Here is an 18,096-nt window from a genome sequence, read left to right as displayed (position 1 = left end):
TTCTCTCACTCAGTGTCTGGAGCTTTGCAAACACTGGAAATTGATCCTTCCCTTTCTAAACACACAATATTCAAGCTGCTAGCTGTTTCCCAAACCCACTTCTTTAAATCTCCATCACATAAAATTTATTAATTGGAGATAGTTTTAAGAGACATACTATATTCCAAAAAATACACTGATACTTTTACATATAGGAGATCATTCAGAAAATTCAAAGCGTTAGTCCAATATAAACTGTTAGAAAATATTCTTGGCATTTTGGTTTCGATTTTTTTATAAAAGACAGATATTTTGCTTAGGCTATAATTCGTATATAGCAATTCTTTTTCTTTCTGAAAGAACTGCAGTTATTAGAAGTAGCAATCCCAAATTCCACCAAGCTGGTATAAATTTAGCAGTCTTTCTCTTCATTCTGCAGATGTACATGCTATTGTCAATATCTACTATTTGGAGTTTTAGAAATAGTCTATATTCTGGATTATATAACAATGTATATCAACTGTCTCTATGGAGTATCTATTTATCTATAGAGTGTGTTTGTGTGTGTGTGTGCGCGTGCAGTAACTGATTGGATCCCTGGGTTAAAGGTTTTGGGTAATGCTCAGTCTCACTAACAGACAAGACGTTAACATTTATACTGAAGGTCCTGTTTCTCTCTCTTAGTGTCCACAGCTTTGCAACTTTCTTTACACAGGAATTTCTGGACCTGGGTTATGCACCCCTCTTAAAATGCTTCCTAAATTTGAAAAGGCATTTTATTTACTAGTCAACAAGTCATCAAGCTGTGTGCATAAAAATTGGCCATTCTGTTCTTTGGGTGATAGGTTTTTCACACTGAACGAATATTTGGTTCCCAGTTCAGCTAAGCCAGCAGACCCAGGCTCCTGAGCAGGGCAGCGCCTGTGTGCTCCCCCACAGCCGTAGATCTGCACTGCTGGTCCGTGAGAGGAAGTGAACAGCAGGGACGGGTTGGCCGTGGGATTTTAAGGGTTTCTATTCAGGCGTTAATGTTCACCTCCCATCCTTGGTTAGATTCCTTAACTTTAATGTCTGGAATCTCTTCTTCAAAAAAAGAGTAGGAAAATCTTTTCCTTGGAAAATGTCTTAAAACCAAAGAGAATGACAGAGGAAAAATGTGATGTATTATAAATGGAAGCCAACAGTAGAGTTCCTCTATTTCCTTTTAGTTCTGTTGCTATTTTCTTGGATCTGCTATTTCTTGGAAATGTTTCTTGGAAACATTTTGTCTTTGTATGAAATTTATTATGAGAAGCAATTCTTTATTCCCTTTTATTCATATATTTAGTTTATTACCATTACATAATCCTGTGTAACAAACCACTGTGGAGTTTAGTGGCTTACAATATCAGTCATTTCACTTGCTTATAATTCTGCAGCCCAGGCTGGGCTCATCTGGGCAGCTTTTCTGCTGTTCTTGCCTGTGGTCAGTCTTGGGGTGGGTTAGCTGAGGCAGGATTCAGCTGGGAAGCTGGGAAGCAGGGATGCCTGGGCTTCACACTCCATGTCCAAGCAGGACCTCTCCCCCTTCAAATGGCTGTTCCATGTAGTCTTTCACGTGGTCTCTTCAGGGTGTCAGTAGCATCACTGGACTTCTTACATGGTGGCTGGGATCACAAAAGCAGCAGTAGCAGGGTGTCACTTCTACAGCATTCTGCTGGTTAAGGCAAGTCATAGGTATAGCTCAAATTCAAGGGGAGGAGACTGCATAAGATGTGGTTACCAGAAGGCATGCTTCACTGGAGGCCACCAGTGGAACAGATCACCACTCAGTCATTCTTCAGTCAACAGATACTGAGCGCATGTGCCAGGCACTGAGCATGCAGTGTGAACAAGCAAAGCATGGCCCCTGCCCTCATGGAGCTCATAGTCTGTGGGGAGCACCACTGAGTAATCAGGAAATTACTGTGCAACGTGGTGAGTGGGGGGGTGGAGGACTACTGGTGTCCAGGGAACACGTTAGAAGGGGTGTATAACTCAGGCCCCGACTTCATGGAAGGAAGTCCTGTGAAGATGGGTGAAGAAAGTTGCTGGCAGAACAACAGCATGCTCTCAGGCCAAGAGTCAAGAAAGAGCATGGACCTGAAAGAAGTTTTGTGTGGCTAGAGAGTAGAGTGTAGGGAGTGGGGCTGTGTGGGTGGGTTGGTTGGGGGAGAGGGGTCGTCACAGTTAGGGTGTGCAAAACAAAAGGCCTGAGAGTCAGGCAGGGGCCTCCTCACATGTTAAGAGTCTGGTATGCCGTGTCAGGAACATTAGACTTGATCCCGATCGTGATGGGAAAAGGATTTTAAGCAGCTCTGCCTTTCAGAGAGGTCTCACTGGCTGGAGCAGACTGAGAATGGCATAGGGAACCCTGGGAATGGGGCAGGATTGGACCCCACGGGCATGGACTGGATGTTCCAAGGAGAGCCAGCTTGGATATACCCACCTGATGCCTTTGAGTTCAGTAGTCCGCTGCAAACGTTTTTCAGACTAATACGTTGTAAGCTTCTTAAATGCTTTTTAACTTCCGCTTAGCTTCCACTCTTCTCTCACGCCCTTTGTTCCTGCTTCTGCCCTGGCCTCCCACAGAGAAGAGTAGAATGACCAAGTCTGCCGCAAGAGTGTCCCAAGCGGTGAATCAGAGACCCTGGCCGTGGAGAGTTCATGGCTGGGCTGCTGGGTTGCAGAGAGCAGCTCTGGTCACAGGGTCGAGAAGTGCAAAAGTGAGAAAATCTGGGGAGAAATTGGAAGATAGGGAAGAGAAAAAACAAGCCAGTCAGAAGAGAGATAAGAATGGACTGAAGATATAATAAAGGCAAGGAAAATGAGTCATCTGAGGAGAAAAAGGAACAGATTAGAAAAGGCAAAGAGGAGATGGTAACATAAGCTTTGACCCGTGTCACGGACAACTCCAGAATCTTTTGTGCGTCCTTTTTACGTTTGCATTCTAAAAATTAGAAAAGCAAAATGAGCCTTTTTTCTGAAGGCCTCAGTAAGTAGAAAGATAAGCTGTCTTGTTATATAAAAAAGGAAATGAGCAATTAATACGCTGAGATAAACTCTTGTCCTTTTGTGGAAGAAAAGGACCTCTAAGAAACGAAAGGGACATACAAACAGTTAAAATGAATTAGGAAGAAACTGAGTGGAATACTTTGTTGTCTATTCCCAAGTGATCCGACAGAGAAATATCTGCAGCCTCAGAGAACGGAGAGAGAGCATGTCCCCATTATCAATTTTTAATAAACATAAATGGTATAATAAATTATGCATGGAGGAATGACATAAAGCATTAAACAATGAAGGATAAATAATTTAAGTGATTAAAAAACTGCCTCTGTCATATGTTTGATGTATGAGAACTCTAGTTGAATTTTCAAAGAAATAGAGGAGGATTTTTAAAGGGGACTTTTTCAAAATAGATTTACTAAATGGAGAATCAGGTGGTGATCTGCTGAGAGAGGTTGCTAAGGACAGAAATGCCCAACTTCCATGGCCCCATAGCCTGTGCTTTCTCTGATAAGCATGTGTGTAGCACCTTGCTGGTCAGTGGTATTCTGTCAGATGATCAATGCTGAGACAGTGCTCATCTTCTAAAGACTGAGCTCAAGATTTCTTTTCATGTGTCCAGGCAACTTTGTCAGGGGTCAGAAGCACTGTGAACTCTGTTCCTTATATAGTCTTAGACTTCCAGGATTCCTAAGTAAGAGGTGCCATCCCTGCATATTTACTGCCTCAGGTAAACTTCATTTCTGTCCCAAAATTAGATTAGCTGGATGGGTTACCCTCAAAGAAGTATCAGTAAAGGCATGACCCCTTCTCACTGGCCACTCACCTCAAGGAAGCCACCTTCATCAAAAGCACCATATCATAACATGCAGTGGTTAAAGGCATAGGCGTTGGGGTCAGACATATCTAGGTGTGAACCCAATCTTTGCCACTTATTAGCCATGTGACCTTTATCAGGTTAAGTTAACCTCCCTGAAACTCAGTTTCCTTATTTGCAAAATGGGTCCAGAATACCCATACTGACGGACAAATGTCAATTGTTTAGCTCAGTTCCCGCACATGGTAAATTCTCATTAAATGCTTATTATTAGCTATAGAATTATATGTTGAATATTCATTTTATATCTTTATAGAAGAATTGCAAAATAGACTAAGAGAACCATGGCAAAAACCCCATAAATCTAGGAAATACCCAAGGATCATAAGCTGTAGTACAAAGGCCAGTTTTGGAAAATGGAGTGTTTTTGTGAAAAACTGAATTCAAACACCTTAAGGCAAAAGCTTGTGCAGTCCAGTTAGCCCCAGAGCCCCACATTTCCACTGGCTTACCTCAGCCTGCTCTCACCGCCCCACCTGCCCAGCTCTGGTGAGAGTTTCAGTCTGCCCCTCAAGCTGAATAGTTCATTGCATAAAATTAAATCATTTTCTCCTACGTTTCCTAGCTCCTTAAATGCTTTAACTTAACATGGGGCATCTGATAGCTATATGGGCTTAATGGAGATGGAAAAAATCATTTTTTGCCCAACTGAATAATTTTGGTAAAATTAAAGGGCCAAAGATGACAGCAGATTTTCCATAAGTTGTTTCCTTTGTTATTATTCCAAATTATTGTTTACCTAATACCCACGTAGGCATTATATTGCCCTGGGACTATGACCTCTCTCCATTCAGAAGCTGTTTATGTGTAACTATAATAGCAGCCATTTTTGGTTGATAGTCTGTAAGCACACATGCTTATCAATAAAATTTCAAGTTCAAAATGTCAGTGCCTCATACAACAGGAAACTGAAGACTCACTGTAAGGTGTTTTAAAACATGGCTGTAAATACATTGACCCTCCTTCCCATGAGAAGTGAGTTTATGTCCCTTCCACTTGAATCTGGTAGGGAAGAGGGTTGTGACTACTTTGACCAATAGAGTATGGCAGTAGTGACCCAGTGTGACTTCCAGGGCTGGGACATAAAAGGCCATACTTCTGCCTTTTTCCTTGGGAACACTTGCACTTGAGCCATCATGTTAGAAGTCCAGCTACACGCCAGAAAGGCCCCATGTAAGACTGGTCAACAGTCTTGCTTGAGCCTGTCCTTCTTCCTTCCCAGCCCTCTGCCAGACATACACATGAAGAAGCCCTCCGGGAGCTGGATTCTCCAGTCCCAGTTTTCTAGCCCTCAGTGCATCGAGTGAGCCCAGCTGAGATCACAGATGTGTGGGACAGAGAATAGCTGCCTCCACTGTGCTGTTTCTGAATTCCTCACCCTCAGAATCCACGAGGATGATGAAATGGTGGTGGTTTTATGCAGCTACCTTTTATGGTCATTTGTTATGCAGCAATAGATAACTGGAACACTCACCCAACAAAGTTTCTGGGCTTGATAGCTTAGGTAGTTACCATATAACACATCATGTGTTTGTAAGATCTTGACTGTGAAAGCCACCTGGTTCCATCAAAGTGTGCTATATTACTGCTAGTTTCTTTATGTTCAAGATAAACATGAGAGAGTTAGCTAATCAGTGAGCAGATATTTATTGAAATATCTGCAAGCTCTTCTGCAGTTTTCTTGCTTGTTTTTCATTTATCTGCAACTCAATGTCATCATTTCTAAAGTAGAAACATCTTTCCTCAGTGGTGATGAATTAGACAATGCATAAAAAATCATTTTGGGTTTTCTTTTAAAAAAAAGATAATATTGTTGATGCACATGAACACTTAAAGGAATAATTATTTAGGTTAATGGGCAATGCTAATAGTTTGTGCCGTTAAGAGCATTTGCGAAGTAATCTAAGCACATACAGGAAGATGAAGCTCTTAGGGCCTGAGGTAGCTGGTGCTTTACAGTAAGCTGTCCTGTAATTGAGTCTGTACTTCGGTGTGGAATCTGTTGAGTGGTCTCATTTGTGAACAGACAGTTGAGTCAGAAGTTTGAAAGAGCATGGCAGCTCACAGGGCAGATCTCTTCCGAGAGGCTGAATGGAGAAATCTTTTTATTCTTTCCATTCACTGGCTTTTCAGCCCAATAAGCGGTGCAGAAAGCCTGCTCTTTGTGGGCCACAAGTCACTTCCTAGATCAGGGATGGCAAATCCACGGCACATGTGATGCCAGTCACTAGGGCTGTCTCTGTTGTTTTGGGGTTTTTTTCCTAAAAAAGAAATATATTTCATAACAATAAGCTAGATAGGGCTGTCTCTGTATGCATAAGTTCCCCACGATGTTGGTCTCATCCAGGCTGGGTGGCAGTCACACACAGGACCTCATGGCCAGCACCCACGTGGGAATGCCTCAGCGCCCATCCTTGTGGAGAGGGCCCACGGCACGTTGAACCGGGATGAAGATCCCTCACATAGATATGAAGAACTATAGATTGGTTGGTTTCTGTTTCTCAGAGACTTTCTATCTTGTTTGGATACCTGTCTCTGTGTTAAAAAGTCTTGTCAGGAGGTATACTATTTAGGCTTTTAATACTAGAAGGAAAACTGAGCACTGAGAAGAACAGTCAGGATGGCCTTAAAATTCAGTGAAAGCAGAAAGTCTAGAAAATGCCTCCATATACAGGACCCTGTAGCATGTAGGACAAGGGAAGTTTATATCCTAGGGTCTGCCTTAAGAGCTATAAATTACTAACCAGGTTAATTTAAATTTTGAATCAGCATTTTTTTTTTTTTTTTTTGAGACAGAGTCTCACTTTGTTGCCCAGGCTAGAGTGAGTGCCATGGCGTCAGTCAGCCTAGCTCACAGCAACCTCAAACTCCTGAGCTCAAGCCATCCTTCTGCCTCAGCCTCCTGAGTAGCTGGGACTATAGGCATGTGCCACCATGCCCGGCTAATTTTTTTCTATATATATTAGTTGGCCAATTAATTTATTTCTATTTATAGTAGAGATGGGGGTCTTACTCTTGCTCGGGCTGGTTTCAAACTCCTGACCTCAAGCAATCTGCCCACCTTGGCCTCCCAGAGTGCTAGGATTACAGGCGTGAGCCACTGTGCCCGGCCTTGAATCAGCATTTTTTAACTTTGAAGCTCTTATACTTTGTACATAGAGTGGGCCGTTTATAAAACTGGTGAACGAGACTGTGGATTTGAGAATGACTGTGGATTTGAGGCTCTGTTGCTGGGAGGCAGTGATCTTTCATTTATTCAGAAAACACCCACAAGGGGCCTAACCCTTTCCTCCCAGAAGGAGACCGACACATAAAGGCGGATGTATGTACAGTAGACTGCAGCGTTGGTGGAGTGAGGGGGCACGGCTCTTCCTGGGAGGGTCCAGACTCCCAGATACCAGTTCATCCACTTGGCGTGAGGAGAACTGGCACACGGTGGGCCTGCCCAGCGGGAAGGGTGGTTTGTGACTTAACCTTAACCTTAAACTCATGGCAGCAGCAGAGTTTCTGAGCTGTCACTGTCAGGACAGGAAGAACCACGTAGAGATAAAGACTCCCCTGGTCTAGTGCAGTTCAGTGAAGTTAAGATTTACAGGTATGGGTGAGGTAGAAAGTACATCTATTCAGAATTACACCTTTTTTTTTTTTTTTTTTTTTTTTGAGACAGGGTCTTGCTGTGTCAGCCAGGCGGGAGTGCATGCAGTGGCACGATCATAGCTCACTGCAGCCTCAAACTCCTGGGCTCAAGTGATCCTCCTGCCCCAGCTTCCCTAGTAGCTAGGACTATGGGTGCACACCACCACATCTGGCTAATTTTTCCATTTCTTTCTAGAGACAGGGTCTCGCCAGCTCAGGCTGGTCTCAAACTCCTGGCCTCAAGCGATGTTCTAGCCTCTGCCTCCCAAAGTGTTGGGATTACAGTCATGAACCACTGCACCCAGCCAAAAATTACTCTTAATCACTGCTTCCTCGGTTGACCCTACAGATTGTTTTGTATTCTTTTATGTGTTGGTCAGTCAGTGTGGCCCTGAGAGAAGACATGGGAGAGGCTCAGAAAAACAAAAATTTTTTTATTTGTTTTGAAATAGGGTCTCACTGTGACACCCAGGCTGGAGTGTAGTGGCACGATCATAGCTCACTGCAACCTCAAACTCCTGGGCTCAAATGATCCTTCTGCCTTCAGCTTCCTGAATAGCTGGAACTACAGGTGTGTGCCACCACACTTGACTAATTTTTCTTCTTTTTATAGAGACGGGGTCTCACTGTTGCTCAGGTTGGTCTTGCACTCCTGCCCTCCAACGATCCTCCTGCATTGGCCTCCCCAAGTGCTAGGATTACAGGTGTGAGCCACTGCGCCCAGCCAGAAAAAAAATTTTTATTATACTCACAGGTCTTAGGTACAGGAGGCACAGCATGCCACAGAAGGCCACATGGGAACAACACCAGAGTGGTCAGGAGGCTGAAGGCAGGAGCAAGGGGAATATTTAGACCAGAGATTTGCTGTTGTTGTTTTGTAGAGATGGACTCTTACTTGGTCACCCAGGGTTGGAGTGCAGTGGCAAGATCATCGCTCTCCTCGGCTCTAGCGATTCTCCTGCCCCAGCCTCCCGAGTAGTTGAGACAGCAGGTGCACACATGCTTGGCTTAGGCCAGAACTTTTATTGGGGTTTCTGTGGGACAGGCAAGGCAAGGCAGAGTAAAAACAGTTTAGGATTGGTTAGTTTGAATATTTTCAGCAGGCTCTAAATTAGAGGGGTGATCACTGGTTACTTGGTACCTGGCCCTGGATGACCAAGGCAGAGGAATATTGCCTCTTGGGTTGTATGGGACAGACAGAGGAGGTATGGCCCTGGATTGGTTAATTTATGTATGAAAGGCATGCTCCTGGCTAACTCTTAGGAATTGGCTAGCCCTGGGAGAGGCAATCTCTCCCCAGCCAGGATGGTTTTTTAAGATGTCAAAATATCATAATACACAGGAAATGTGTGTGTGTGTGTGTGTGTGTGTGTGTGTGTGTGTGTAATACACAGATGAAATAGCTAGCTGCCATGTTTAGGCTCTGGCATATAAAAAATATGTATTTTTAAAGACTGGAATCACACCCAGGGTTGCATGATGGTGACAACACTGAGAGCTGTCAAGAGGAAACTGCAGATTCTCGTCTCTCATCTCAGCATACTCTGGGGGTGCACTCACTTGAGGAGTGGCAGATGAAATGGCCATCACTATGTAAACTATTTTATTTCTCTTTCTCCCTTGAGCATGAAAAGTTGCATTTATGTAAGTTAAATGTGCATGTTATATGCAAATGAGAAAAATAATCCCAAGGTGTGTCAGTCTACAGATTAGTTGGGGGTTCCTGGATTTTTGTCTGTTTGTTTAGAATTTGGATAGTCCAAGGCAGTTTGTCATTAATGACAACCCAGGGTGGTGGTGTTGCTTTGCTTTGTTTTTTGTTTTTGTAACCTTAAATCTTTGTCTTTAATCAGGATAGATCAGACTTTCTTGACCTTTTTTTTTTTTGAAGCTGAATTCATACATCTAGTTGTACATCCTGTAGCACACTGGACTTTGTCACCCCCGGAGGGTTTCACCTATAAAATCTTGTTACTGGGAATTTCAGCATGCTTTGATGAATATTACAGTTCATGCTGGTAATTTTCCAATAATATAGGAAGTAGAGTTTATAAAACAGAAACCATAATCAACTTGTAATATTCTATTACCTCCTACTCTGCCTCCACTTCCATTAGTGTTATTAATGCTCCATAGTGCCCCTACCGGTAAAATACATTTATACAAAATGTTCAGGAGATGTATTTCAGTAAATACACTTATGTTATTGGGCACAGAGATCACTGGTCATTTTTGTATATAAATTTGTCCTTGGAAGTTAGTTAATTAGTGGACATTACGTTGCTTTCAGCATGACGAGTGTCTTGTTGAGAGGAATGCAGCAGTCATTTAGTAAACAGCACCTTGTTCTGTTTTAGGCACCACCTGGTGCACCAGCTTTATTTCTAGAAGCTGAAGGCAAAGAATATAATAGATGTTGCTCTACAAAATGTGGTGTTTCCCATTCATTAAGACTGTCACAAATTAATAAAATCTTGGGAGATGTCTCTGTTTTGTAGGTCTGCTTCCTTCACAGAATCATGTAATTCAGCCTGTCTGTGGCCACTTCAAAATCCAGAAAAAAATGTGATAAGCACATGTGGTTGAGTTTGATGTTGTTCAGCTGCATATGACCCAACTCTAATTGTAACCTTACTAACTCCTGAGATCCCCACATGGTCCAGATTCTGCCTGGAGCCTCATTCAAAGAACACACATTTCAATACCAGAAGCCTTGAAGAATAGCCTATCTCTTGAAGCTAATTAATAAAATCTTTCAGTTTATTTAATAGATTAAAAACCTTCAATCTAGGTTTTTCTAAAAGGCGTGGCTTAAGGCATGGCTTTATACTTCACCCTACATCAACAGCTTCTCCAAAATTCTGTGTAGCCACCCGTTCCTCTATTTATACTCATGGCTTTTGCTAATCTTCTTGTTCTCTTCTCATCCACCTAGTTTCTCACTAGTCATGGAGCTTTCCACATTTTTGTATTATGACACATAAAATTTACATACCATTTTCCTCCTTATTTTTGATCAGACCCAGATACTTCTCACTCTTCCAAATTTAGGAACATAGGTGTTTCCCACCTTCAGGCTCAAAAGTACCCTTATGGATTTCCTGGCTAGACTATGCCTCTCCAGGATGACTTGGAGCTCCATACCCCAATTCCTGAATATCCTTCATTTCCTGCATCCCGGCCACCTTCAGAAATGAAATTCTTTGCATGACTCTGATTGGTTTTCTTATGAGAAATTCTAATATAGAATTTCCTAAGAATAACATTTTTCACCTACTAATGGTAACAGTAACCACCATTTGTGCACTGGACTAGCTAAGCTCTCTGAATGCAGCACGTTAAATACACATTTAATAATACTAAAATTATCCCCATGTGACAGATAAGAAAACTGTGACCCAAAAAAGTAAAGTAAGTCATTGCAGCTAATTAGTAATGGATCTGGTGTTTGGGCCCAGGCAGTTTGATTTCAGAATCCTTCCTTTTAGGAGTGATATGAACTTGTTTACCAATTCTCCCCTATTCTGCGTGCTCTTAAATATAGAAGAGAGGGATGGATGTCCCTGAGTAGGAAGAATGTACAAATAGATAATTAATCAGCTGTGCTTTTGGTCCCATGTTACATATATGTGTTAGGAAAAGGGATCCCTTAGTGCTACCCTGGAGGGAAAAAAAATAAAGAAAACAGAAATTCTGAATCAAAGCCACAAATTTGCACGAGAAGGCACATCTTACCACTCGTGATGGCTCCCAGCACCCTTGGCACACTGTTGAATTGTTTTCATTACCAATATTAGTCTCTTCTTTATTCAGCCTAAAAGAAAGGAACAGCAAATGTATGAGGATGTCCTGGTCCCTAGTACTGTCTTTCTGCTACCTCTAAAGTTGTGTATATATGAAGCTTTTAAAACTCATCCTGGATGAATAGGGAGGTTTTCCTACGCATTCCTAGCCAGTCTTTTTGTGAACAAAGAAATTTGCCATTTCCTTCCAATGATCAACAACAAAGATGAATGAGGGGCCTGGTTATTTGGAATTCAACTGCATGATATTGGAAAGGGCCAGTTTGGATGTTGGCGTCGAGCCCTGTGGCATGCCAAAGAAGAATGACACCACTGAGTAGGGCTCTGGCTTTGAGGACAGGTGGTCAAAGGGCTTGATAATTTTGGTTTAAATTACGTTACAGTGGCATAGACAATGCACCAGTGTAGTGTACCAGCAAGAGGACTTTCTTGACCTTCCAGACTTTGTTAGCTGTTCCAAGGGCTCAGATAGATGGTGTCTTTTTGCATGATTGATAATTAGGAAAGTCTTTGCATGACATAATGCTCCAAAAATTGCCCAGGGTCAGTTTGAAAACAGTTGCCTTGGGTTCTGGCTTGACTGCTCGACCTACATGTGGAGCACTGACCACCAAGGGCAAATCTCACTACAGTTCCCCCTTGTACAACCCACATGCAGTGTACATGGCTTTCCGTTTCTCTCAGAGACAGAACAACAAGGAGGCAGTTTGGGTGGGTACTGGAAATGACACTGCACTTGTAGTTAGAAACTTCAGTGCAAAATTCCAATTCTGTCACTTACTTGTTTGAACAAATCCCTTTGACGCTTAGAACCATAGTTTCCCCATGTTTAATATAAGAATGATTGAAAATAATATTTAACTCAAAGCGCTTATGTGGCTAAATTAATTTTTTTTAAATATGTTAAAACAGAAACACTCTTTTATGGTATTTTACCAGTTTTTCTTTGTGGTCCACACTAGGATTTCAGTCCAGTAAATTGAGTTATTGACAAGTCTTTAAATAGTTGCTCCACTTTTATCCCTATTCCTTCTCCCCTCCACCCCAGGATTCTCTGTGAAAATCAAATATGGAATTGTAATGTTAACCATCACTCAAACACATACACATGTAAAAAACAGAATTTCTCCCATTTCCTCTGCAGTGATATCAAAGCTTTAAAAAACAATGGGAACCACCTCATTTCTAGAAAAGAAGAAAAAAGGTTGCAGATTCTTGTTTGTTACTGTGTTTCTTAAGTAGACACTAGGAAACTCAGATTTCTAGCCTGTTAGCAGGTCTAACAACATTATTTTCTCAATCGAGTTCCTCAGCTCTTTAGAGGTATGTTTACATTCCTGTGGCCTTACTTAAGTCTAGAACAGATTCCTCAGGTGATGGTAACTTCTCGTGACTGGAAGTGAGGAGGCAGAAATATATCCTGACAGCCTCCCTTCTGCAGATACTTCTACAGATTTCCAAAGTTCCTGCATGTCTCAGAATCCAAACTTTGCAGAAGCATTCCCAGGATGTCTTTATATGAATTTTAGGATTTTTTTTTTCTATTTCTGTGAAGAAATTTTGATAGGCATTCCATTAAATTTGCAGATTGCTTTGGGTATTATGGCCATTTTAATAATATGAATTCTTCCAGTCCATGAACACAGGATATCTTTCCATTTATTTGTGTCCTCCTCAATTTCTTTCATCAAAGTTTTATAGTTTTTAGTGTAGAGATCTTTCACCTCCTTGTTTATTCCTAGGTATTTTTTTTTTTGTAGTTACTGTAAATGATACTGTCTTCTTGATTTCTTTTTCAAATAGTTTGCTATTAGCATATAGAAATGTTACTGATTTTTGTATGTTAACTTTGTATCCTGCAACTTTACTGAAATTTGTTTGTTAGTTCTAACAGTGTTTGGTGGAGTCTTCAGGGTTTTCTATACATAAGATCATGTTATCTATAAACAGGGGCTATTCAACTTTCTCTTTCCAATTCGGATGCCTATTTCTTTCTCTTGTCGAATTGCTCTGGGTAGGACATGCAGAAGAATGAGACTAGACCCCTACCACTCACCATATACAAAAATCAACTCAAAATAAATTAAAGATTTAAATGTAAAACTTAAAACTATGAAACTACTAGAAGAAAGCATAGAGGAAATGCTTCACTGCATTGGGCTAGACAAAGATTTTTTGGGTAAGACCTCAAAAGCACAGGCAACAAAAGCAATAGTAGACAAATGGGATTATATACAATTAAAAAGCTTTTGAACAGCAAAGGAAACTTATATTAACTAAGTGAAGAGACAACCTACAGAATGGCAGAAAATATTTGGAAACCATGCATCTGGCAAGTGTTAATATCCAGAACATGTAAGGAACTTAACAGCGAAATAAATAAATACATAACCCAATTAAAATGGGCAAAAGAACTTGATAGACATTTTTCAAAAGAAGACATACAAAAGGACAACAGGTATATGAAATGATCATCATGGACATGAAAATCAAAACCACAATGAGATACTACCTCACTCCAGTTAGAATGACTGTTATTAAAAAGACAAAACAAGTGTTGTCAAGGTGTGTAGACAAGGGAACATTGACACACCTTGTTGGTAGCATAGTAAACTAGTATAGCCATTATGGAAAACAGTATGGAGGTTACTCCAAAAATCAAAACTAGAACGACCATATGAACTAGCAGTCCCACTACTGGGGATATATCCAAAGGAAATGAAGTCCATATGTCAAAGAGACATCCGCCTTCCTGTTTATTACAGTGGTGTCATCATAGCTCACAGCAACCTCAAACTTCTGGGCTCAACTGGTCCTCTTGCCTCAGACTCCTGAGTAGCTGGGACTACAGGTGGGCACCACCACACCAGGCTAATTTTTCTATTTTTAGCACAGACGTGGTCTCACTCTTGCTCAGGCTGGTCTTGAAATCCTGAGCTCAAGTGATTCTCCCGCCTCAGCTTCGCAGAGTGCTAGGATTACAGGTGTGAGCCACCATACCTGGCTAAGACATGATATTACATGTATACTTTGATTCCAGGAATGTTAAAATATGAAGGAAAGAAACCACTACCAACACAAACACACATCTTGGAATTAAGGAAATGCAGAATTTCATTCAACTGTTTTTTGGTGTTTGCTGCTGATAGGCTAGGTAGGGCTAATTTTATGAAAGCAATTAAACAAACTTTTAAAATTAATATACATGGGCAGAATTAATGAAAATTGAAGGCAAATAAAAGTTTTCTCAGGCCCATAGATTAATTTTCTTTTATTCTCTTTTCAAAACAAAAACAAATACTTGGCAGTTGGGGAGGTGCTATACATGGTTAGCATGGAGCATCTTATAGTGCTGGAAATTAAGGAAGTGCTCAAAAACCAAAAATTAAAAACATTGATAGAGGCCAGGTGCAGTGGTGGCTCACGCCTGTAATCCTAGCACTCTGGGAGACCGAGGCGGGCAGATTGCTCAAGGTCAGGAGTTCGAAACCAGCCTGAGCAAGAGTGAGACCCCCATATCTACTATAAATAGAAAGGAATTAATTGGCCAACTAATATATATAGAAAAAATTAGCCGGGCATGGTGGCACATGCCTGTAGTCCCAGCTACTCGGGAGCTGAAGCAGAAGGATTGCTTGAGCCCAGGAGTTTGAGGTTGCTGTGAGCTAGGCTGACACCACAGCACTCACTCTAGCCTGGGCAACAAAGTGAGATTCTGTCTCAAAAAAATAAACCAAAAAACATTGATAGAGGTATGTCAGAGGAGCACAGAAACCAACTGAAAGAGTGCCCAGTGGCCAAAGCTGGAACAATTTGAATAAGCAATTAAAGTAGTGTTGAATTAAAATACAAAATGTAAAATAAATATCCATGCAGCCATACCGATATAAATGACTAAATAAATTACTAAATGTGCAGAAGAGACATCTTCCATGCAGAAGAATTGCACATAATTTATATAGATACTCCACCTTCAAGGACTTCCTTCCAAAGAGTATATAGTACAGGAATGTGGGGTGGAGAGGAGAGCAACTTTATGGTGGAAAAACCTGGCACACACTACTCAGCCAGGTGAAAAGCCCAGCGTCAACGGCATTAAATCATGTTGATAGACAGTAGGTGTGCTTGATGTGATGTGATTAGAATGGCACTTTACCCATGTGGTCTTCTTCCAAATAACCCATAACCCCACTCTTAAAAAGAGAAGAACATCAGACAAATACCAATTATGGCACATTTTATAAAATATCTGACCAGTAACCCTCAAAACTGTCATGGTCATCAAAAGCAAATTAAGTCCAGGAACTGTCACAGCCAGGTGGAGCCTAAAATGGCGTGATGACTAAATGTAATGTGGTGTCCTGGGTCACATCCTGGAACAGAAAAAGTAGATTACATAAAAGCTAAGGAAACATAAATAAACCATGGATGTCAGTTCATAATCTTTCATCAATAGTGGTTTATTAATTGTTACTTATATATCATACTAAACGTGAGAAGATTGGGTGTAGAATATATGTAGAAAATCTTCTCAATTTTTCTGCAAATCTGTAACTGTTCTGAAAAATCAAGTCAATTTAAATGTTCAAATGCCTAAACAGAAAAAATAAAATTCATGGACAGAAAGCCAGGCGAGGGATTTTAAAGGAAAATTATAAAGCATTTTGTTAAGACCTTTCAAAATTCTACACAGATCACATCTTAAGCAGAACACATGTAACTGTTTAGTTGAAAAATGGAACTAGCAGCTTAACCAAGAATGTGACACTTCTAAATACATTCAAATTGAGTCATTATTACTTTTCATCTATGGAGTATTTTGTTTTTCCAAAATTCTTTGAAATTTCTGACTCCAAGATGGCAAAGTTTTACCGTTATTTTGAAGCTAATGCCATGTCTATAGTTTGGACAGCCGTCTTGACTCATCTGTCTAATCTAAATGTACAGTTCAATCCGGAAACCAGCCATCAGCTGTCAGAATGGTAAAACAGTTATATGTAATTTTCAAAGCCAGAGATTTAGTCCTGTGGTGAGACTTCTGAGTTTCACTGTTGTCCACAGTTCTGCCTCTCAGAACTCATGCCTTACTTGGTATTCTCCCATGGAAAGCTTTGTTGGGGAATTATAGGGTCATATTTTCAAGTCTTGGAACTTGTCTACAGTTACCTTTCTAAAAAACAAAAAAATTCCTTTAAAAGCATTTTTTTAAAAGGAATTATGCAAAGGTTGCCAAAAAGAAAGAACTTTGGGGTTTTTGCACTGAGTCAAGTTGTACACATTGCAGAATATTCCCCTCAGTCCAGGGCATCATTTTATTCCCACCCTCCACTTCCTATATCCACAAATTCAGGTGTGTTTGGATCTCCTGATAGCCAAGGGAATTATAAAAGGAAAGGGGAAGGCACTGACTACTGGAACAAGCAATCTAGAAATGGCGCCGTTGGATTTCTTGCTCTCTCCCAGCATTCCCCCCGTCCAGGACAGAGGGGGACACATCCGGTCACTCTCCCTGGTGCTCTTGCCAGGCCAGCACTGGAGGCCCCCATGGCCAGGGCTCACATGCGGCCAGGAACCCACCACCTTCCTGCAGGAAGACGATCAGCCCTTTCAGGGGAAACCAAAAGGCTAGCGTATTTTGAAAGCCAGCAGGGGAAATGTCTGCCAGTTATTTAGCCCTGGGAGTCTGAGAATATGATGGTTTCATTTTCTGAACCAAGAATTAGGGCATACCGTCTGACAACATGACCGAATAGACTGCATGTGAACTTGAGACAGTCCCCGGAAGTTCAGGGTGAGCGGTCATGGTCGCTGCAGGATCCGGAAACGTAAGCCAAGACATGGGTCGTGCTGGTTTGATGGTGGCACCCTCCACAGAGGTGCATGGGGACATCGGGGGTGCAGCGCCATCGAGGGCCCTTCCTCAGCAGTCCAGAGGGTAGCCACAGCAGGAGTTGACCTGATGACAGGAGAGCCCCAGGCTGCTGAACCCCAAGTCCCCGATGAACACCCCCTGGTGCTCAAAACTCTCCATCTCTCCCTTTCCCCCTCTTTCCTTGTGGAGTCCGAAGTGCCCAGAGCCCAGACATTACTCCCCCTGGCTCATCTCCTCTTTACCTGTGTCCCAGGAACACCCAAAACAAGTGCAGGGACCCCTGCAGGGACACAGCCATTTCTGTAAGCACAGGGTTTACCCCTGTGTGAAGCAAGCAGCAAGAGATCTTATCACATGCCTCTGACCGGTTAGAGAGGAGAGGCGAGTCAAAGAAGGTGCAGTGAGGAAGTATAATGTCACATGCAACATTTACAGGAAGCTGGCCAGAAGACAGCAGGGGAACTTGAGCACTGGGTCGTTTTCTGCCGATTAAGACAACACAGGTTAGTGCTACCCCTCCGGCCCCCCAAAAAACCTTTCATGGCCACTCTTAAACAACCTGATTTTCTTTCCTTGAACTGTCTCTGTTTCTCTGACTTGAAGAACTTGCTTTGGCTCTGGATGGAAGAGCTGGCACATGGCTGGTAACCGCGTATTGTTAGAGGAACAAACATTGAGCCATTATGGTGAAAATGAAATTCTCAGAATCTCTTGCTTCCCTGTTTAGAACTTCTGTGCCTCTAAAAACACAAAACTTCAGATGTGCACTAGATAACTTATTATATGGAATTCATCTAGGCCTCTTGTCATTTTTACCTATTAGCATAAATCTGAAATGGGGCAGATAGGCTTGTGTTTGCAGACGTGGGGGGGTGGGTTCAAAGGATGTTAGAAGATACAGA

General features: G+C 41.7%; 1 protein-coding gene across 3 annotated transcripts in view; it reads left to right on the top strand.

Annotated features, from left to right (window-relative positions):
- WIPF1 (WAS/WASL interacting protein family member 1) overlaps window positions 1–18,096 on the top strand; it is a 116,683-nt gene that overhangs the window by 25,796 nt on the left and 72,791 nt on the right. Inside the window, exon 1 of one of the 3 annotated variants that reach the window (XM_012753389.3) lies at window positions 7,519–17,697. The exons of the other annotated variants lie outside the window; for them this stretch is intronic. The gene's annotated coding sequence lies outside the window, so the exon portion shown is untranslated. Of the gene's footprint in view, window positions 1–7,518; window positions 17,698–18,096 lie in introns of those variants that run through there. 3 annotated transcript variants of the gene reach the window in all.

The sequence above is a fragment of the Microcebus murinus genome, chromosome 8 (genome assembly GCF_040939455.1).
Source record: "Microcebus murinus isolate Inina chromosome 8, M.murinus_Inina_mat1.0, whole genome shotgun sequence".
NCBI lineage: Eukaryota > Metazoa > Chordata > Mammalia > Primates > Cheirogaleidae > Microcebus > Microcebus murinus.
This window is presented reverse-complemented; position numbering and strand designations above follow the sequence as displayed.